Source organism: Olea europaea, chromosome 10 (assembly GCF_002742605.1).
Source record: "Olea europaea var. sylvestris chromosome 10, O_europaea_v1, whole genome shotgun sequence".
Taxonomy (NCBI): Eukaryota; Viridiplantae; Streptophyta; class Magnoliopsida; order Lamiales; family Oleaceae; genus Olea; species Olea europaea.
Window position 1 is genome coordinate 23,088,786 of NC_036246.1, and position 18,805 is coordinate 23,107,590.

The 18,805-nt window shown below is 32.6% G+C and overlaps 1 pseudogene; it reads right to left on the bottom strand.

Moving 5' to 3' along the window:
* The window catches only part of LOC111401548, a 13,903-nt pseudogene extending 7,739 nt beyond the window's left edge, over positions 1-6,164 (bottom strand).
* Between the last annotated feature and the right edge of the window lie 12,641 nt (positions 6,165-18,805).

Genomic DNA, 18,805 nt, shown 5'->3' on the forward strand with positions numbered 1-18,805 from the left:
TTTTTCCAAAACTTGAAAAAATAAAAGTAAACAATTTGCAACTAATTATTGTTTAACTTTTTACATGTAATTTTTTGGGGAAAATTTGAAATTTCAAACGCGTATCCACGTACCCGTGTCCGAAATTTGGATTCTTTTGAGTCATATCCCCGTATCCTACATTTTAAAAAATTAAAAATTTGACGCTTAAATACGTACCCGTACCCTTACCCGAGGCCGATCAACAGATTTTGAGAGGTTTTTAGATCCACGTGATCTTAAAACAAGGAATGTTAATTTATTGAGACAATACAATGCTGCCAAATTCATAGCCTACTCAGATTCAATGTGTTGCTAATTCTCCTTCCTGACTAGGATTATTCCGAGGAAGAACTTGATTCTTTTCTTAAGAACCTCATAACACCTTGTATGCTTGAGTTTACTCAACTTTCAACTTCCAACTTCCAAATGGGAAAACAAAACAATCCACACTAAAATTCTGCATAAAACAAATACATCTCCCAAGATCTCCTCAGGAAAATTGAAAAACTTTACCCTGGTAGCTGAAGGTGGAAGTATAGTTAGAAGAGCTACACACCTGCCCTTGTTAGAAGGAACATATCCACAGTAAATCAGGGTAATCGTAGGATTTCTCAATCTCAAAGGCATGCAAAAGTTGAGAAAGAGATTATGGTATTTTCAAGAAATCAAATGCTTTTTATTAGCAATGTCCCACATAGCGATGTAACTAATATGTTGATAGTCTCATTGGCGTTATAAGCATTGAGAGATTTGGATTTGTAAACAATAAAATGAAAACTTATTCTGTTAGCAGCTCAGGTTAAAAGTTGCATTTGAGGAATGTACTTCCCCAATCCGCACAGTGTTATTATATATTGAGAATTTGCAATTTCTATGCAAACAAATCTGATAGAATCCAACTATATCAATACTCAAAGAAGGATTTACACACAACAATTGTGTCTATTGATTGAAGAAATTACAACAACAATAAAGAAAGTAACAAGAGGCCTTTCGAGAGGGCCACACTCTCCTATTATCACTCTTCCTCGCGTCAATTGATGCCCTTCCTATTCTAGCTACTATTCTACTTATAAACCCTTGTGCAACAACCTTTTTTTTGTCCACCTCAGCCATATCTTAACAGATTCTGTTCCTGCCCTTCAACCTTCTTGATCCTTCTAGAATAGGTGTATTTGATTGGGGCTTGTTGGATTTTATGCGCAATATTAAAGAGATGAAAAAATGGAAATCAACACAAGAATTTTACGTGGTTCGGCGATGTGCCTACGTCCACGAGAGCGAAGCAGAGATTTCTTTATTCAGTTATTAAAAATAGGGTTACAACATATTATTTATCGGCCCATTTGATCCAGGGCATGTGTTTCACTCTATATGAGCCACATGCACAACAGGGCTCTATCAATTACTTCTCCCATTTCAATCACTTTGTCCTCAAGGTGGAAAGTATACTTGGTTATTGTTGTCCCAGCATCCTAACCCGTTCAGCTCTTGCTTGACTGAAACAAGTTCCTTCCTCTCACTACTGTCGGTCATGACTTTGCTGTCCATCGCCTCTTCCAGCTCTCTAATTACAAGAACTTACAACTCCTTATTCTTACACTTGTGCCCAATCGTAAATTCCTCATCACAATGATAGCACAAGCCTTTTTCTCTCTTTATCTAAATTTCTGTGTCTGTAAGTTGTTTGTAGGGGGTGGGATATTTGGTAAAAGTAGTTTGGACGAGTTGGGATAAGATTTAGTGGTACTGGTTGTTTGTTAACTGGGCTGGGAAGCTAGGTTAGATTTGAGTCGAGAGAGGGGGGTGGATTTGGGTTGTGAAAGGGGATACTCTTGGGTTTAATCAGGTTATACGGCCATGGGCCCTTTTGGGTTAATAGATTTCGGTCTTCAATCATTTGGGCTACTTCCATAATTTGGTTTAAGCCCATTGGTCTAAGTAGGTTAACTTCAGCCCGGATATCCAGTTTCAGCCCATTTAGGAAATTACATTCTAATGCCTCCTCTGATATGTTGTTCAACGGGGATGCGAGAGCCTCAAACTGACGGCGATGCTCCTTAACAGTGGTGCTTTGCCTAATCGCCAAAAATTGAGCACAAAGTGACTCACCTTGGGAAGTCCGGAACCTACGCAGCCGTCGGCTTTTAGCTTCCTCCCAATACTTCATTGGCCTCCGTTCTTCCCATTTAAACCAGGCCAGAGCCTCGTCGTCAAAACACACCACGGCTGCATCCAACTTTTCTTCCCCTGTCATCTGGTTAATACCAAAGTATCTCTCCACCCGAAAAACCCATCCATCAAGATCAGATCCCTCAAGAATTGGCATATTTAGCTGCCGTATACGAGATTCCCATCTCCAATCCTCTATTGAACTGCTCCTTTATATTGGCTATCATTTGGTCTGAATTGGGATAGCCCAGCTTCATCAGAGGTTGCTAGTGTTTTCTCCGTAGCCAGCCACTTTTCTTGACAATCCCTCTTCTGGTTTTCCAAAGATGTAGTAGAGTGTCCAACTTCTCCATCATGCTGGAGTATATTAGTTGGAACTCTGCTCGCAATGATTCCAGGCCGGTTTGAAGCTCTTGGTGGTTGCTATTTACTTTCTTCTCTAAATCGTTCACCCTATTAGTAAGAGTCATGGTGTAGTGAGTTGATTTGGATGCTCTGATACCACTATGATAGAATCCAACTGTATCAATACTCAAAGAAGGATTTAGGCACAGCAATTGTGTCTATTGATTGAAGAAATTATAGCAACAGTAAAGAAAGTAACAAAAGACCTTTCGAGAGGACCACGCTCTCCTATTATCACTCTTCCTCACGTCGAAGCCCTTCCTGTCTAGCTACTGTTCTACTTATAACCCTTGTGTAACAACTTTTTCTTTGTCCACCTCAGCCACTGCTTATCAGATTCTGTTGCTGCCCTTCACCCTTCTTGATCCTTCTAGAATAGATGTATTTGAGTGGGGCTCTATCAAAATCTTTATAAGTAAACATGTCCACGACCTCATAATTATTCTGATCATTAGAAAAACTATAAAAGACAGACAATATATCGAACCACGTTCTCAAATTACACTAACATGTAGGCAGTATTTTCTTAATATCAAATAAAGCACACAAATATGCTAATATATATCAATTGTGCATTTCTTCATTGTTGATGGCAAGTTTCTTTCACATAGACCTGAAAAAGATATGTTAAAGAGATAACTCCTCCTATCTCTCTCTCTCTCTCTCTCTCTCTCTCTCTCTCTCTCCCTCCAATGGTAACAAATTGAAGTTCCCAAACTTGAAAGGGGTTCCTTTAGTGACGTTTAAGGTTCTGATGTGTACTGAAAATCACTTCTCACACGCGCAAAGAAGTGTAGAAGATCAAGGTGCGAATAACTATTAAGTTTGTTTTAAACAGTGAGGTATCCTAACAAATCTGGGTTCAGAACTAATTAAAGTTAGGAATTATTTGCAGCATATGTTTTTCAGACCCTTCACATCCTCAATCCAGGTAAATTTCACACTCCACCAGTAGAACAGAGACATCAAGATGCTCGTAGCCAAGTAAAGTTAGAAAGGTGCAATACCACAATTTTGATGCTATGGAACAGATCATTCAATTCTAGCATTTGACCGGAAAAACAAAATTATCCACATCATTAGGAACAAAAAACTTACACTCAGCAGCAGCCAATGCCTTAATTTGATTCTTCATAGATGGTCTAAAACAATGGCCCTGTCGTACAATGGAAAAGCCTTAGTCAAAATAAGAAAGGCAAAAAATAAAAAATAAAAAATAAATCAAGCAGGTCAAGATATGTTTAAGATCCCACAAACTATTTCAGCCTTCCCACAATGATTTCATGCATGTAAATTGAAAAAACAAACGAAAATTATTAGAAGTGAAAAATAATAGACCAGAAAAATTTCAACTTCTTATTCAGTAAAATTGCAGTATCATTCATCTGAAGTACATGAAAAATATGACAACTCATGTTGTTAGGTAATTATATTGTTTTAATATCGAGCAAAAATAATAGAAAACCATTTCCTCGGCCTATTATCAAGTTAACAAGGTGGACAGAAGAGGTAGAGATATGCCACGATCTATATATGTATGAATTAAAAACTCAGGGAAAAGCAGCATACTTGCGCGATTTGAGCTTTTGTTCAGCTTCCTGTGACCGCATTTTAACATGATTTTTAGTTGATTCATCCAAGACGCGCTGCACATTCAGTTTGCGCCAAGCGCCCCCTGATTCAACAAGCAAGCCATTTCCATCTTCACCACTTTGACGTTCTTCATATATATCACAAAGGTCTCCCATTTCCCGCGACCATGTGAATTTGAAGTTCTTATCACCCACATTAATGGCCTGGCGAAGAAAATAAAAAAATAAAAACAACTCTGCTTGACACTATATTGGATACCAAGATAACCGTAGGAAAGAATCTTGTTGCAGATAAAGATGCCATGAGATAATAAAACTAAATGCAAGTATCTATTAGTCAAGAGATATAAACAAAAGATTTTTCAAAAAAAAGCATCCGAGAAGAATATTTCACAAGTATCAAACTGGGAGAGCAAGATAAAAGAAGAAGACAGGAGAGGAGAGACGAGTCCATAAATGTGTGATATTCCAAATCCTCACTACTGATGGAATCCAAATGATCTCTAGATTGATCATTCACTTTGAATCAACTACTCCTCGGACACACGTCACGCATCACATGACAAATGAACTTCTTGTTTCAAAGGGTGGATCAATCCATTTGATCAACTATTAACAAGCAATCTCGATCTCTTAGCCCATAGCCTACTCAAGCAATGCACTGAAAAGATCCAAGCCAACAAATACCACAGCCTGCATTCTTCAATATGTAACACCGTATCACAAAAGCTGGTCAATGCCTGGTTGAAATTAGGTGTAGGATAATGAGACCAAATGATCAGAATTCTGAGTGTGAGAAAACGTTTCTTGTGTTACCTATTCTATCAAATGACCAGGAGGAATGGTTCTGACATCTCTCTCTAAGCATTCTGTCACAATCATCAATCTTCAAAAATCCAATATAAAATTATTCTGAGCGTTATAGACTACATGAATGGCAATTCTCCATTCTGAAGGCCAGAATTTCAAGTAGACTTGAGCTACAGCACTATATTTAATAGCCAGTTCCATTTTATTTCAAGTGAAATAGTTTCAAAGAAATGTTTAATATTAGTCCTATGGAACAGTACTTTTCATAAATGTAATCCTCCCAATTCAGAACACAACAAGAATGTAAAATAGATTTCAATTGCCTACAAAAATCAGACAGAAAGCTTCGCATGCTGCAGCAGAATGCAAAAACAGAATTCAAATGACAAACCAAATATGGTCTAATTTGTTTTAAAGACACTGATTACTGTTAGAATCATTTAGGAAAAAAAACTAGTTCAATTGAACATAATATGCAGAATTAAGCTTTCACTTTAAGAAGCAATCTGATAAACCCGACTCTAAAGCTCACTCACCCAAAAAGATAACGAATTTCAGTTCAACCTTAAGCCCTAACTATTAGAAAACAATTGGTAAAACATAAATTTCAACATAAAGGACTATGATTTAGATACAAAGACTCACATTCCCGTTACTATTATTGGAATTGGCATCGAATTTGATCCGCACTTTGGCCCCTTCTGCCTCCACGCGCTTGATCTCCTCCACCAGGTCCGGCACTAATCTTATTATCATCGCAAAATTCAGAGGGTCCCCCTTGACAAGGCTGTGGGTTTCCTCCGCCTGCAAAGGCACAGTGGTCGGACCCGCCGTGGAAGTGGCGGCGCCACGGCCTCGGGCACCTCCTCCTAAAGAAAGGCGGCCGCCGGGGGCAGCTGAGGGGCGACTTATAGGCGGCGCGTGAAAGGTAGAGTTGGTGTTTCGCTTCCCGCCCACGCCACCTCCTCCGCCTCCATGGCCCAACCTTCCGGCGCCACCGTACATTATACTCCTGTCCGGGTTTTATTGGTGCGGACAATTATTTTCGATTTGAATCGAAGAAGTCACCTAGAGGAGTATACAATTGACAAAGGACTCGTGGGAGAGCCGATGAAGAATACCGTGATTTGGATTTTTACCGGTTTTCTAATCGCCCGTTTAATTTTCCATTTTCAAGTAATACTGCGGCTTGCGTTTTTAAAATTTTAATACATTTTTCTCTTTTTTAATTTTAATCATATATTCTTCGATCGAATTTTTTTTAATCTTTTTCAACCAATCATTTTCTTAATTTAAAAAAAAAAAAGAACACTATTTTAAAAAATTAAAATCTCAAATAATGGAGACCACACAGTGGAATAATGTATTTATAAAATAAAATTCGCATATTCAATTTTATTTTTATCAGAGTTATTTCAATATAGAAAGTTAGGACATGTAATCCTCCTAGTTGGAAGAAAACGGGTCGCACCATGTGGGCTGTTCTTACCCGATTTGCATGAAAATGGATTTTGGAGGAGGAGTTCTCCAAGATGGTATTTGGGTCGTTGAAACATTGAAACATTAAAAATTTTAGCACTTGAAAACCCACTTACTTTATTATCAAGGTCTATCAATCAAATCATCCAGAGAATTACTAAATGCGAAAAATACATTAATCATTGGGAATAATTCTTTATTGCTGTATCTTGATTCCGAATCTTGAATTTTGAAGCTTGAACTGCAATCTCTTTATATTTGACTTCTTCACTTTTAATCTTGAGTTTTGCCTCCTTTAATTCTTGTTTTTTATTTTGCTTCTTGATCCATAGTCTTGATTCTTGAATTCCTTTTTCTTGATTCTTGATTATGAGTTCAACATCTTAATTGTGGGTATTAAGTCTTCCTCTTCAATATGATTTTTCTTAATTATTCTTGTGTTGATGGAAGATACAAAGAACAAGAAGTTACGTATGAATTGGGGACCATAACCCTATTTATATTTTCATATGTATTTTCATCCATCAAGGAAATGCAACCCAAATGAATTCGGTCTCTACACATATAATTCGGCACATACTTTATTTATATGTCCTAAGTCTAATAATTTAATTATTTATTAGATCACTTTAATTTTGAGATTAATTTTAAAATAGCCTTATACACAATTAATTACATATATGGGCCGACATGTCAAATTAATAAACTCGACAATCTCTCACTTGGACCACGTATGTTATCTTATAAATGTGTATGACCTTATGACATCAACACTTTTATTATCATATCCAAAAGCTTTTCCAAAACAATCTTGTCCGTTGATTATATCAATATAAGATCAAAGTGGTCTTCATTACAAGTATCATAATCAAACATGCCTATTTACATCTGGTTCTACTTTATTCTTTAATGAGATAAAACAAAAAACTTTAATTAGAGTAAAACTAAACTGAATACTTTATTCTTTAGATAACTTGAATATTCATGGATAAAAAAACATGTGTCTAAAATAGACAACGTCCAAATACAAACTTTCACTAAACTAGCATATCATAAAAATGCAACACTTATGTGAGCAATATGCTCAAGAAAGACTTTGGGTTGTAGCCCTTTATTGAATGGATCTGTAATCATAAAGTTTGTCCCAATATGCTTTATAAAAATTTGATCACTCTGAATTTCTTCCTTAACAACTAGGAACTTATGTCTATAAACTTTGACATCGGTGAGCTCCTATTGGAATACAAGATTGTTATTGTCACAGAATAACTTAAGTGGTTTTTCAATTTCATCCAAAATACACAGGCCAGTGACAAAATTATGTAGTCATATTCTATTATCAAAATCAAAATATCCAATGATCTTCAATTAATCTCATTTTCTTGAGTGTGATAATGTAATCCTTAGGTCTATATAAATACCAAATAACCCAATTGGCTGCTTTTCCAAATATTTATGAGTTACTTAAATATCTATCTAGCATTCAAACAATGAATGCCATATCTAAACATATGCAAACCTAAGTATTTATTAAACTTCTCACTGTTGAAGTATATATAGTTTTTTGTATTTTCTTTTATTTAAGTTTATCTTTAGGGTTTTGATTGAAACTAAACTTGTCTCCCTTAATAATATGGATATCACATAGTTTACAATCCTACATCCCAAATCTCTTAAGAGAACATTTTCCATATATCTCTCTTATTATAATTCAAAAATACTTCGAGAATGATCAGTTGTAGCTGTATCCTTAATACAAAAGAAACGTCATTAAGATCTTACATTTCAAAATTCCATGACAGTAGTCTCTTAGTTTCATGAAATATGCATATATCATTGCAGGTAAGTTGTATGTTATCGACATACAATATCAAGAAAATATATTTACTCCCACTGAACTTGTAGTATATACAATCATCAACTGTATTTACCTTAAAACTAAACAAGATAATTATATGATGAAATTTGTGATATCATTAACGAGGAAGCTTGCTTAAGCCTAGAATTGGATTTCTTTAGTTTGTAAATCACCTGATGTAACTCAAGATTAAAATGTGTCACAAATGTCATAATAATCCTAAAAGAGTCTTTTATAGAAATCGGAAAGAAAGTCTCTTTAAAGTCAATGCTGTTACACTTCACTTATTTATAGTCAAAGTTAAGAAATTATTTAGTAGGTCAAGTAATTCAACTAGTCAAAATCAAAGTCAAATAAGGACTTAAATTGAATAAATAATTTTCATGGGGTCTAATCCGTAATTATAGGTATTTTAAGGCTAGAAATGATATAATAAAGGAATCTAGAGATTTAGTTTCTATTATTAAAAATTTAAGGACTAAATGTATGTTAGGTGAAGAACGGGACATGACTTGCAATTATGCAATAGTCATCTACTTGACCACTTAAAAGGATAAGTGACCCATTTGATTTTCATTTTTTTTAGAAAAAACACGTAGAGCAGAGGAGAAGAATCGAGAAACATGAGGAAGAAATGGAAAGAAAAGAAGGAAAAAAAAAGTAAAAGAAGATGAAGAAGAAAGGAGAGGTCGATTTGGAGATGGGAATTAATGGCTATACACTAATTGAGTTAGGTTTTTTTTTTTTTTCAGTTTCTAGAGGTGTGCAAAATACGAATTTATTTAGGAATGGTATTTGATTTTTAGGTTTATGAATAATTGCTGATATTCAAGGATTTAGAAAGGGAAAATGAATATTAAAGTTGAAAATATAATGAGGATAATGAAACTTTGAAAATGGATTTTTGAAATATATACTTATTCTTTGACTCTTATGATTATATGATGTCAAACAATAAATTTAAGGAATTGAGGTAGATTTCTCATTTGTTAAGCAATTATTATAAGTAATTTCGGACAAAATCCTACACGTGTGGTATTTTTTAAATTAATCCTAGTAAATGCTATTCCCATCAATGGTTTTAGTGATAGTTTTCAATATGCAGAAACAGGTGTCAAACTTCAATATTCTGAAATTTAAGTGTTGTTTTTGTCAGACCTTTGTATTCTCAGATTTTACTACTTTGAATGAAACTAAATTATAAATATTGATGTCTAGGTATTGGATTAAGTCATGTATAGGGATTGATATGTATAAGATAGTGATTTTAAGAAAGTATAGTGATTTAATGGATTTGATCACGTGTAGTGATTTATTGGTAAATAATTAAAGAGATGAAAAATTAGAGAAGTAAGGATATAAGAAGGAATTATTTGGTGGATTTACAATTGAGTAATGATACTATTATTTCATATAGTGACATGAAAGTTTGGAAAGTCTCTTCAATTTAGCCAGATTTCTATCCATGGATCTGTGAGTAGAAAAATTTATATATTTTCAAATATTGATAAAGTACTTATATTATTATATTATGTGCAATTATGTGAATTATTAGCTCAATTACATGATTAATATAGAAAGGTTCTTGCACTAGGGTATATGTGGAATTCAAAGATTGTATATGAATTAATTGTGAATTGGAATGTGAGACACGTGATATTGAGATCGATCAGAAAAGTACCCATAATTATATACTTTTTTTAGTTCACATAGAGTCCTTGACCGCATTCTATCCTACACTGATGGCTCTTTACCAGATATTGGTCTTGATCCGTGTACACATTATTCACATATGGGCATTGGTTGTGTTCTAAAATTGATTATTAAAGGTCTATGAGACCGCTTTCATTCACAAAAGGCAAGCGCAAAAGTACTCAATCTGAGGGGGTGATTACACATTTCTGTCAGAGGCACATTTTTGGTGAATTACATGTAATATGATGAGATGGATCTGAGTTGATAATTGTACCATGACCATGAGATGATATTTTCCAGCATTATGAGGTGTCTCATAGCTTGATTATTATTATATGTTGCTATACTTTGGACTGTTAAATGACATAAACTCGATTTTCAATAAATATGTATAAATGAGAAAATATAATTATTTTCAAAAATTTTTACTCACTGAGTTATTGATTCATATAATTTTTTTACGAATTTTCTTACAGATAGCAATTTGTTATTGATAACTTGAGGAGTCTGATGATTTAGAGTTACGGCCACATGATATATTGAGTGATACGATTCATTTTGATAAAGCAAGAAATAATTATTTTGGGTCCATTGTATTATTTTTTCTCATAAGCATCTTATATGGCGTATATCTAGTAGCAACTTATGGTATGCTTTAGTGGTGAATCTGACATCTAGTCAGCATCTAGTGGCCCATTGTAATATTGTTTTAATCCAAAATTACTTCTTGAGTAAAATCTATAGCAAGAATTTGTCATTGGTCTTGATAATTGTCAATTGCAATAGAAGAAATATATATATATATATATATACTAAGACAAAATGCTTAACTTTATAGCTAGGGATGACAATTCGGCTCGTACGCGATTGTAAATCTCCTTAAGATGGACTTCGCCCCCTGCACTGAAGCTAACAGGATCAAATGGATGCCCATCTCCCAAGATAAAATGCTTTTTCCAAAATTGCACAATATTAATTTTAACAGGCGAGCCAACGTTCGATTGTCCTCTTTTAGAATTGAAGATATCGAATATTATATATTGAACACGAAACTTAAAAATAATATGGAAATTATCGATAGAATTTGGAGAGAGAAAGAATTATAAAACAATTATATGGAATTTATTTGAAGTAGGAAAAACTGTAACTAAGATCTCTATTTATAAATTTTCAAGTGACGTATCGAATAGTTGTATCTTTTAAAATGGATCACACCTTTCCATATTAAATAGTGTAAATAGCACCTCATTAAAAGGTTGTGTCTTTTAACCATACATCTTTTTGAATACATGATAAGTGTATAAAATACACTTATTCAAGGTTTTAAAACCATAATATTTAGTTGTTTCTCGTATGAATTATGGTCTAAATTATTGCATTTCGTATTGAATAGGTAAAATTCAATGACGGTACAAGAAATTAGAGGAAATAAGCAAAAGATGACAAAATTGAAGAAAATGGGCTAAGTTGTAAGAGATTCAAAGTTCGGGGACTAAAGTGTAAATACTCAAAAGTTGTGTCGGACCTCACGATGAAGATTTAAGAGTTCTCGGAAAAACCTCGACTAGGCCAGTATTGATGAAAAAATGTAAAAAAAAAAAATAATAATAAAAATAGAAAGAAAAAAAGAAAAACTTCTCCCATCGCATCATTAACCGGTGTAGGATTCAAGATCAGGTCTAGGATTCGAGTAAAATCGACCTTCCCTCTCATCTCAAGGTGATTGAAGAAAGATATCAAAAGGATGAAATATAATCAAATTATGATCACACATCAAGTTCCAACCGAAGAAATGTATGCATCATTTTTGGACTTGTATTGAGACCCTCTTTTGACATAGCAAATGATAGAATTTGAAAATGGCATCTGAAGCAAAGTTTTAGCTCTTTGAGTTAGCTTTCCAACACATCTTGAATCGCCTTGATCGGATATCGAGAGAAAATGTCATGATAAAAAGATTGAAAGTTGTACAGTGCAATCAAATTGACAACAGCGCCCAGGCGTTATCCCGTAGTGCTTGAGCGCTACATTTATGATTTTTTTCCCGAAAGTCAGCGCTTAGGGGCCGCAATCATAGCGCCCAAGAGGTGCCATCAGTGCTTAGGCGCTGTAGACATAGCACTTAGGCGTTACCTGAATTTGTTCTCGAAGCTTAGGCGCTGCATCGGGATTGTCTAGGGTGCGTTTTTGGGCCGTTTTGAAATCCATAAAAACTCCACTTTCTACACAAACAGAGGAGGCACCTACAAATACATCTTTCTCACACTTTTGGATGGATTCTTCACACATTGAAAGGCAAGATAACATAATTGAAGAATCAAAAGAGAAATTCAAAGGAGGAAAACACCAAGCAATTGAAGATTTCAAGCATTGATTGGAAGGGGAAGGAGATCTTGGTGCAAGAATTCTACTTTCTCTTCTACGTCTTTACTACAAATTCGGTGATGAGTTTCTTGATAATTTCTTTTTTTCTCTCACTAATATGTGTAGCTCAATTTAATTCTAGGGCGAACAATGTAATCCATTTAGAATATTTCTTTCTTTTATTTGAGACTCTTTGTTGTTTTATATTTTATGTGTGGATTTTAATAATGTTTTCCATGCTTTGAATTTTTTTGGCCAATTATTCAATAATTTCATGAACAATATTTACGTAAAAATGCGAATTCTTGTTTAAACCACATATTAAAATCCGGTAAATTAATATAACGTATAGAGATACCTATATTAATTACTGGGGTCCTATAAGAATTCTTAGAACTGTTAGTTCGTTTAAATAAAATTGATTCGCACGGAGATATGAGGTTGAATTATTTAAATAGGCTCAATAAGAACTCGAGAGGGGTAAATTGAATACCATAAAAGAATTCTACCGAACACTACTTTAGTTTTATGAATCTCAATATTAAAAGTAAAAGTGATCAATAGGTGAAATTGTTCCGCCCTAACATTTATTTATTGTTTGAATTCCAAATCACTTTTTGTTGCATCCATTCAAATTTTTAGTAATTAGATTTAAAAATCACATTCAATCATTTTTTTGTTTATTTTCATCAAATAGAGGTTAAAAATAATAAATTGAGTATTAAAGTATAATCCTCGTGGGAATGATAATCCGACTCAAAATGTCCACTTTACTATTTGTTACGATCCGTCCGCTTGCGGGAATAAAATTAGGAAACAACATACCTCTTTGATTCACACCTTTGCAAATAATAGTCACAACTAGTCATGGCACCAATTGGAAACTTATTCAATTCACACTATAAATAATAAAAATTATTCCAACAATCGCTTACATGAATGGAAGAAGTCGACTTAGATTAAGGAAAATGAAAAGGAGTACAACTTAAATATAATGCCTTATGATCTATAACTTTCGCTTTAAACCTGCTCTATTAATAATCTGTCGAACTTACTTGGCTAAATAGTGAACACAAGGTTTTAAATTGTCAGCCGTTATTATAAGCCTAGACAATAGATCAAACACATTATATCTCATATAAAATTTTGGTTCTCTATTGTGCTTATTATTTCGACCCTGAACATTCTTGGTTCTGCAAGTTCACTAAAAAATTCGTCTTAGTAAAATTCTCATAGAATTGACCAAGTTTGCACTCATATAGTTGATGTTCTATAACGAGTACAATAAAAATATGGAGGAGTTAAAACTCTGAAGTGCTTCTCATCGAGTTAATCATGCATTTCTTTTGCATATGACCAAATACCTGGAGATTTTACCCTTATTGAACTCCATTCTTTTGAAAAAACACATTTTTCAACAATATTTTGACATTATTTCAATCACGCATTCTTCAATAAAATAATATTACACGAAATCCAAAATTTTTCTTTATTTTTTAACTACACATTTCCCATCAATACACTATTCAAAAATTCATTCTTCCCAAACAATGAGGCTCAAACAAGGGCTTTGATTTGTGGACTCCAGTTTGTTCTCCCATCTGTTGGCAACAACTTTAAAGAATGTTCCCAGATCTGCCATCTCCAATTCCAACTTCTTGAAATGCTTATCTACAACTTTGACTTGTGTATCCATGGCTTGTGAATGCCCAGTCTAATACGCCTACTCTGATACCAATTTGTCATGGCTGGAACTCAACTTTGATCCTCACTGCAACTGTAACTCAAACAATAGAATATTCTATATGAAATCAGTTGTAATTGTAACCAAATTTAAGATAAAATAAAAAATAAAAATTGGGGGGTGGGTGGGGGATAAATGATAAAATTGAGAAGAGATGAAGATGGGAACTGAAATTAATCAATCAATTGCATAATAAAAAATTGCAGATTTTCACCGATTGATTCATCCTTCAAATAGGCTGCACACACACACACACATATATATATATGAAGTCGTGTTTATCAGAAAAGAAGCTGTGAAAAATATTTTCTAACTAATACACTTATGGTCCGTTTGATTACAAGAATTGAATTTGGGTGAAAAGAAAACGAATTTCAGGAAATTGAATTGTCTATAACTTGTTTTACCGTGAATTGTCAATTAGATATATTTGATTGGTATAATTTTCCACCTAGAAAATATTGAAATTTTGGATCTTTTGGTATTCGTTTGCTTTGTTTTTCATGAAAATTGTCATTTAAAGGGATATAATTTGTTGCAATTAGAAAAAGAATTTGTTTCAGTTACAAAAAATAAAAATAAATAAATAAATAAAATAAAATAAAATAAAATAAATGGGAAACCTAAAACCAAGAAACCCATGGGAAAACATTTTCCTCAAAAAGGTGTAAAATGAGGCGTGCCAAGAAAAACCAATTCCATGGAAATTTTGGGCAATCATAGATGCAAAAAAGTGGAAAATGGAATTTAATTTCCTACTCCCATGGAAAATTTGTTGTATCAAACAGCGCCTTAATTGAAGTAAAACAACACCGTTTCAACTAAAGCCATATGATGTCGGTTGAATTTAAATGTCAGTTAATGTCGTTAATCCTCATTCTTCTCCACTAGTTTGTTCTTCTTTCTCTTTTTCCAACCGCTTCCCCACGTAACAACGAATTAAGCATGCTTGATGGGGGTACTTATTTTGTTTTTGAGAGATCCTAAATTCTGATAATCATACCTCAATAATTGAAGCAAGTCAGTCACATCATGATTGAAGCAAGAAGCTGGAGCTTGCCAACTACAGCCTGATCAAGGTCCTAAGTTCCATGCTTTAAGCACGGGCCAACGTGCTTTAGCCCTTTAGAATCAGCACAAGCCATGTAGACCAACCAAGATAATTTTACATACACAAGGCTAGCTTGGTGTGCCTCAAAAAAAGTGTTGCCACCTCAAGAATATGCCACAACATACCAATTTATTCTTCGTGTGGCTATAAAAATGTGGAAAAAGCCATGAGTATAGGGAATTCTTGGCAGAATTCTTTCCAATGTTGATGCTACAGCAGATAATTACATTATTTTTGCTATTTCCATCTTCCAATCAATTGTTGTCTATCAAAATTTTTTGTACTTGTAGCATGATTGTAAAAATATGCAGGCATTTTTCTAGCACAATGAAGTATTAACTAGAACAATTGTTACAAATATGAACTCCTTGAATCTAGTCAAGCCATACATCACTAACAAAGTACATATGCCAAAATATTTAAACATTTAATCGATAACTTGCAATCTAACTGGACCCAAAACTTGACTATCAAATTTGAACCCAACTCAATTTATTACAAAAACCAACCCAAACTGCTTGGGTTGTGTTTTGTGGATCGACTTGAATGGTTTGGATTGATTTTTGTCCAATCCTAGTAATGAGAAAATAAAAATGAGTGAGGCATGTGTCATGTGGGGACTATCAATAGCACATGACTAACAATGAAGATGTTACGTCCTATTGCGCCTTGCAAGCCGCCTAATGCTTCACCCAATGAGTGCTCATAACTTGTGCATTTATCTTGATCAAGTTATGATAAAGTTCTACTGCTGCCGCTACCGCCACTTCACACCAAATTCTATAGGACAAAGCCCTCTATCCAGGGGCGCCATTTGAAAATTTATTGTATTTCTTATAGGTACCTAAACTTTTAATTTTTCCTAATCAATACCTAAATTTCAAATTATGTTACCCATCCATCCTAGGCATTTCTTATAACTATAAGTACACAAACTTTTTCAATGTTCCATAATTCATACATGAACTTCCATCTATGTTCTAACAACAAAATAAATCAATTTTGACCATAACTTTACAAATCATGCCCATTGTTAGCAAATGCACATCCTTAATGTATGACAGCGGATTAAATATTTATAAGAATTTGATTTTAGCTCTTTAGTTTATTAAATTGTGAGATTTCACCTCCCTTGTTGAAAGGGGTTGAAACTTGAAAGTAGAGTGACAATATTGACATGGGGCAAATGATTGACAACAGCGGTTTATGGGTTTACAAGAATTTGAGTAGGAGCATGACTTGTAAAGCTCGGAATCATGGAATTTATTTTGTTGCTAAAGAATTAACACCGTCAATTGGAATGTCGGATTAGATCGCTAGAACTGTTAACGACGGATTAAATTAGATATAAATGAGAAATATTTTAGAAGTTTGGGTATGAACTAAGAAAAATTGAAAGTTTGAGTACCTATGAGAAATACAATTGAAAACTATTTATGCCAAATATATCCTACAATATTTTAGCAAAGACACGTTTTGTTCCACAAACTACGTTCCATAAATTATCTACAATATATTAAAAGGAAGGATCGAGGAGAAACGTTTTAATACCAATTTTACTCTTACATATTTAGTTATATGTCCAATATATCATTATTTACTTTTATTTTTGTTGATAATTAATTGAAACTTTTGAATACCAATTTTTCCTTACATATTTAGTTATATGTCAAATTAACCCTTATTTAATTTGGTTTTGTTAATAATTAATAATAACATTAACCCAATTTATTCAACATAAAATTAAACAATCCCTTTTTCCTTTTCCTTTGTTAACACTTCCCTAAATTAATCTTTTTAATATTACATTAATTTTTATTAATGGCGTTAATTCAATTTATATATTTAGCTATATACCCAATATACACTCATTTAATTTTCATTTTGTTAATAATTAATTAATAATATTAATTCAATTTATTCAACATGAAATTAGAAGATCTCTTTTCTTTTCCATTTGTCAATAGTTCCCTAATTAATCTTTTTAATATTACATTAATTTTTATTAACAGTATTAATTCAATTTATGAAATTGAAAAATTGGTGGTGTTTAAGGAACTCAAAGAATGGCCTTAAATTCCTCTTTTCAAATAAAAAAAATAAAAATTCATTCAATCTATTCAACATAAAATTGGAAAATGGATATTGTTAAAGGAACTCAAAGGATGGTCTTAAATTTCCCTTTTAAGATTAAAAAAAAAAATTTAATTCCCCTTTTAAGATTGAAAAAAAAAATCTTTAACTTGATTAGTAGTACTAATTCAAAATGAAATCGAAAAAGAGGTCTATAATTTCCAACATTAATCTTTTTAATCTTACATTAATTTTATAACATTATTAATCCAATTTATTCAACATGAAATTAAAAGATGGATGTTGTTTTAAGGAACTCAAATTGAGGCCTTAAATTCCCCTTTTTAGATAAAATATATAAATAAATAAATAAATAAATCAACTGAAAAAATTCAAATAATAGGAGATGACCCTATAAAACACTGGAATAAAAATAAAATAAAAGCTGAATTAGAAATCATAAATGAAAAATAAAAATTAGAGCAGTAGAAAAAAACATATAAATCAAGATATAGAATATTTTAAGTCTTATGGTTAGAAATCATAGTGAAATAAAAAGAGGAAAATTCAGAATGGTTAGAAACTATACTGTAGAAGATGGATATAAGATACTAGATAAACATATGCAAATAAATAAAATACAAAATAGCAATTATTTTTGTAAATATGAAATTTGGCAAATAAAAAAGGCAAAAGATTCAATTCATTGGACAGCCTTTACTACTTCATTAGGGCATTTTGAATGTTTAGTCATGCCTCTTGGATTAAAAAATGTACCATCTATTTTTCGAAGAAAGGTGGATAGTATATTTAATCATCTTCCATTTGTTTGTGTATATATAGATAATATTTTAGTACATAGTAAATACTATAAAAATATATATATGAAACATCTAGAGTTAACTTTAAACAAGTTCATAGAAAATGATTTAATTATTAGTAGAAGGAAAATGGAAATAAATGAACAAAAAATTGAATTTTAGAAATAATTTTAGGAGAATTAAAGATTCAATTACAACCACATACAGTAGAGACAATTTTACAATTTTCAGATAAAATTGAAGAAACTAATAAATTTACAGGCTTTTCTAGTACTATCAAATTATGCTAGACATTTTATCAAAGATTTAGAAAAGAAAGTAAGACCATTATATAGTAAATTATCTAATAAAGAACAAAAATAATTTAACCAATCATATATCAAACTAGTTAAAAGAATAAAAGAAGAAGTTAAAAATTTACTACCACTAGAAGGTGAATATAAGATAATAGAAACAGATGGATGGGAATTAGGATGGAGAGGGATTTTATATTCCAAGCCAAATAAATATAGTAATAAAAAGGAAGAAAAAATTTGTAGATATGATGCGAAAAATATAAGATAAGAGGAAAATATTTAACTAGTTTAAATTATATCATAATGCCATCATACATAGCATAGAAAGTTTTAAATTTTTCTTAAAGATTAAGTTTACAATAAG